This window comes from Sinocyclocheilus anshuiensis, unplaced genomic scaffold, assembly GCF_001515605.1.
Source record: "Sinocyclocheilus anshuiensis isolate Anshui unplaced genomic scaffold, SAMN03320099.WGS_v1.1 scaffold201, whole genome shotgun sequence".
NCBI classification, from domain to species: domain Eukaryota; kingdom Metazoa; phylum Chordata; class Actinopteri; order Cypriniformes; family Cyprinidae; genus Sinocyclocheilus; species Sinocyclocheilus anshuiensis.
This window is the reverse complement of record NW_015537959.1, coordinates 844168-849965: the sequence shown is the minus strand read 5'-3', so window position 1 is coordinate 849965 and position 5798 is coordinate 844168.

Below are 5798 nucleotides of genomic sequence, written 5' to 3'. Positions count from 1 at the left end.
CTCTAGTTGATTGGAGCGTCTATAATTATTGCCCTGATGGTGGAAATGGGGATTTTCAATGCTTTAGCTATTTTCTTACAGCCACTTTCTGTTTTATGAAGCTCAACAATCTTTTGCTGCACATCAGAACTATATATATATATTATGGTTTTACTATTATGATGGATGATTAAGGGAATTTGGCCTTTGTGTTCCCTCATATCTATACTCCTGTGTAACTTGAAGTCATGGCTAGAAAATGTCATGTGCCTAGTGAGCCTGGTGTGCTAAAAAAATGTAAGTATGATTGGGAATATACTTCAGAGAGATACTTTATTCATAAGGATTTCAAGGGGTGCTAGTTATTGTGGCCAGTGTGTATTGGAGAAAACATTTATTTCATAAGGTGAATTTTCCCCCTCTATTAATTGTTTTACTTCAATGTAAAGTGAGATTTTTGTGAATTTTTTGAAAGCCAGATTAAAAAAATAACCCTGAGGAATTGTTTTCACAGCCTTCTTTACTCATATTTAATAAGGGTGTCAATAATTCTGACCAGGACTAGATTACCCAGTTATAAAATATGAAACAAATACATGAAACATAACTCTGTTTCTGAATAGAAAATATACATTCATACACTGGGATGAACTATAATGTATATAACTATATGTGACATAGTATGGCATCTGAATGAGTTCGTCAAATTCATGTACTGTTTTAAATATCATATACAAAAAAGAAACTTGTGTATTTGAACAAGCTTTATTTACTTCTATAAGAAGAGTAATTTAACACACATAAATGCATCATTACATATATACAACCAAATTATTACATAGTTTTGAGAAAGTTTTTACAAACATGCATTGTAAAAAACATTAAGAGCATTTTTGTCAAAAACATAATCCATAGATTTTTATAGATATTCATTATATTTGGCTTTTACAAATGAAAAATAAAAGAATACATGGTCATATACTGAGCTTATCAGAAGTGCATGCAGGCATAATTTACATATTGTTCAATAACAAGTGAAGTTTATTTGCACACGTACAGCCTAATGAGATTGTGACTGGTTTTACAGACAATATAATGCCATTTGTGTTCGGGCAGGTCATTCGAAAAAACATGTTGATATTTTGCAAAATCGATACTGCCTCGAAACCTGAATCTGCGCACTTTTCACATGTGGCGTTATGGACTTCCTGAGGAATCCTGTTTGAAACCATGTGTGATGGTCTGTGAAAAAAAAAGACTCATAAGTTGTGGAGCATTGACACATATCGTATCCTTTATCACCATCAAATTCTCAATCTAAAACAGCACTTAAAATGGTATGGAATGTCTACTGACAAACAAATACTGTTAATACAGTTTCAACCTCAAAAGACAGTTCTTTCTTGTTTGGCTGATAAGAGTCAGCATTTTAAGTGAAGCCATATTACTTTCATCAATATGAACCAGCTGCATGCATAAGCATGTCCAAACTACCTTATTAAATATGATTAAATGACATTAAATAAAATGTAAAATATGAAATAACAGTAAATAACCTTATAAAGCTGTTAGATGAATGAATAATAATGAAACAAAAAAGCAAATAAGGGGGGTCTTCCATATAAACACTTTATACTTTCAGGCTTCATATCTAATATTACTACACATAAGAAATGCTACGAGCATAAAAATAACGGAATTAATTGTAAGAACACTTACTCGCACTTCCAAGTAGGATTGGCTTTTCTTGAAATGTGTTCGTTCTGTCTGCAGTCTTTAAAGCTTATGTGCTTGACTAATTGTTTTGTGACGTTTCTCACGCCATCAGCAGTACATGGTTGATTGCAGTCAGAGCAGGGCAGTTCATGATAGCCGTAAACAAACACAACAGCAGAAATAAACACCTGTTTCAAACAGCACAAGTTAGTGGACACTCATACAGTATACGCCAAACTATATAACAGTCACTGTGTCGTATTTTACACAGAAGATAGATTGACTCACCAACAGAGCAGAGATATTCATTCTTCACTTGTTCAGTGTCACTCTTGTCACTGTTGTACAGCTTCTGTCCTGTAAGGCAAAGTAGGAGTATTGCTATATTGTGCTTCAGACTGACTTTTTATACCTTGATCAGGATGCAACTGAGGATTTCACCTGACGTAATCCACCAACCTCTTTCCTACACGACAAATTTGCATGAGACAAACAGCAGCGGTGCTTGTGCCTGTTCTGTTTTTCCATAATGATATAGTGACATGTAGCCATTCAGGTGAGGGAATGGGCCTTTTTTCTCCATGATTAGTGAGTGAGAGACAGTCGCACACAAAGCCCATTGAAGAACAAAGAGCAACTACAATGCTGTGCTGACAGCCATGATGCTCCAGGACAAATGAGCTCAAGTGTGCTCTATAAAGTCATTTTTGCATATTATTTCTCTATCGCTGTACGTTATGCATTGACAAAAGCAGTATAGAAGTTAACTTCTTTTGCAATGCATTGTATTTTGTTATGCGATTTTATTGTATTGCTATGTGCAGTTGTGCAAAGACATTTGAACAAAAAAATGAATATTTTAAATGTATCTGGACCTTTTATAAGATGTTGCTTCATATGTTAGCCAAATAACGAATATAATAAAAAAAATCTCTTTTTGATGAACGTAGAGATTGAAGACCATAATAAATGTTTCAGGTGGACAAAATCTAATTAAATCTACATATTTACTGTGGTAAAGGGACGTGTGCTTGTGAAATATGGAATAAATATATTACATTTTCAAACCTATATATATAAATCAATCATTGTGTTTCCAAAGATGAACTTACTAATAACTTTGGCAATATTAAATGCCAATATTGATGAGCACTGTGCATATTTGCATACACTGACTTTTTTTCTATTCAATTTATTACATTTTAGAGTAGAAACGACCACGTAACTGCTTTAGGCATAAGCTGCTTCAGGCATTTTTTTTGTTTTGTTTTTCAGATGGCATATGCAAAACAATTCATGTGCCTCCAAGCTATCGGTTGAAACCATGACGGGCAATATTATTAATATGAAAGCAATTGTTCCATAGGGATTCCTTTTGTGTGGGATTTCTTTACCACAATGATTCATGCGCTTAGAGAAATCCTGGACACAAAGAGGATCTATATCGCCCAGATAGAAATTCCTCACTTTATACGTCATATTTAATATGCTTTTCCATTTCACACTTTTACTTTTAACAATGTAACACATTCCAAACTATTCAAACACTTTAGTGTCTTTGTTAAATGTAAAAGGATACTTGAATAATTTGCAAATAATGATACTTGAAAAATTACATCTCTCAAAATGAATTATATTTTAAAGAATACTGTCTGTTCTGTGGTCTGTTTTGACAGATATTAGACTCTATTTACAAAAATAGGTTGCTTTCAATTTAGATTTATCTTGACTCATTTTTAAAGTAGGACAGAAAAAAATGCACTGTAAGTACAGACAACAAACTGAAATTAAAGTTGAGTTGTACATAAAGGTACATGGCCAGTCTACAGTGGGTACGGAAAGTATTCAGACGCCCTTCAATTTTTCACTCTTTGTTATACTGCAGCCATTTGCTAAATTAATAAATCTGCAAAAATGTCAACAATTCTGTGTTTTTCTGTCAATATGGGGTGCTGTGTGTACATTAATGAGGAAAAAAAATTAACTTAAATGATTTTAGCAAATGGCTGCAATATAACAAAGAGTGAAAAATTTAAGGGGGTCTGAATACTTTCCGTACCCACTGTATGTATTAATTTATTATTTGTCAATTTATTATTATGAAAATAAATTATTATTCAATAAACAATTGAAAAACAACATTTTTGGAATTCTATATGTATATTTTTATATTGTTTTTCATATTCTATTTGCAATTTAACTTTTTTATCAGTTTTATTGATCATCAAATGTATTCTATGATCATGTGGATGCAAACAATCATGTTCAACTGAAATGAAAGATGCCATCTTTGTAGCCCACACTTCAACCCACACATCTACTTTTATTTATGATTTGTTTATACTATGGAAAGGTTACTTTCAGCATGGAAGCAGTCTTGTCAACAAGTGACACCCACCTTTGAACCATGGACAAAGGCATGTGCATGTCTATATAATAGTCTGAAATGACCACAAGAAAACATTTAATTTCATTCTCCATTCTCTGATTCTATATGCCATATTGTGACACAAATTACTAAAGTACTGTCTGACTGGTTTTCACACACTTGGATGTACTTATATAAGAATAGTTCACCCAAAAATGAACATTTGCTGAAAATGCACTCTCCCTCTGGCCATCCATGATGTAGATGAGTTTGTTTCTTATCGTAACAGATTTGGAGAAATTTAGCATTGCATCACTTGCTCACCAGTGTACGGTGGCCGAGAAGTGCAAAACAAATCACAATTCTGAAAACAAAATAACAAATTACAAACGCAAATGCAAGTCTAAAAAACAAAATAACAATTTAGAAAGCACAACAACAATTCAGAAAACATTATAACAAGTCAGAAAACACAACGACAAATCCGAAAACAAATTAACAAATCAGAAAACACAACGACAAATCAAACAAACCGGAAAAGGTAGGTATAGTTTGAGACAGCACCATTGGTTTGGGATTTTAATATAACTCCGACTGGATTCGTCTGAAAGAAGAAAGTCATATACACCTAGGATGACTTGAGGGTGAGTAATATATGGGCTAATTTCATTTTTGGGTGAACTAACCCTTTAACCGATAAACACATGAAGCATGTTATTTTCAACTTTTTTATTATTTCCTTAATTTTTATTGAAAATAAACGCCTTTACGATGTGATACGAGATTTGAAAAGGGAGGAAAATAAAGTTCGGCAAAAGGTGGGATCGAACCCAGGTCGATCGCATCAAAAAGCCAACAACTCACACTTATTCAACTGCGCCACTGGAGCTGATGTTTTACAGCCACTTTTAACTAAATGTAAATATACACTCCGTATTTTTTATTCCGTAGTAAGGGCAATTCATACAATGCATTTAAACTGAGCTACTTTAATACCATCTCCGAACTTTCTACCACGACTCTGCTGTTCTTCGGCTGGTTCTTCCTGTATACGTTGATTGACAGATGTCTCGTCCAGTCAGCGGTGAGTAATCCCAAACCAATGGCGCTGTCTCAAACTATACCTACCTCTTCCGGTTTGTCTGATTTGTCGTTGTGTTTTCTGACTTGTTAATTTGTTTTCGGATTTGTCTTGTGTTTTCTGACTTGTTATAATGTTTTCTGAATTGTTGTTGTGCTTCTGAATTGATATTTTGTTTTTTAGACTTGCATTTGCGTTTGTAATTTGTTCTTTTGTTTTCAGAATTGTGATTTGTTTTGCACTTCTCGGTCACCGTACCAGTGGCTCCTCTGCGTGGTTGCCGTCAGAAAGAGAGTCCAAACAACTGATAAAAACATCACAAGTAATCCACAAGTACACATCTCCAGCCCATCAATTAACATCTTGTGAAGTGAATGATTTGTAAGCGGTGTTTGATCTATGCAAATTTCTCTCCTGATGAGATGACATTTTCACTGAAGAAAGCCCTATTATGGACGTAGGACTTTTTAGCCGGAGGCAATGGTTTGAAGTTAAACATCTTTAACTTCACAAGATGTTAATTGAATGACTGGTAATTATTAAATATAATTGCTTTTTTGTGTGCAATGCAAACATATCAATGCTTGTGTGTGTGTGTGTGTGTGTGTGTGTGTGTGTGTGTGTGTGTGTGTGTGTGTGTGTGTGTGTGTGTGT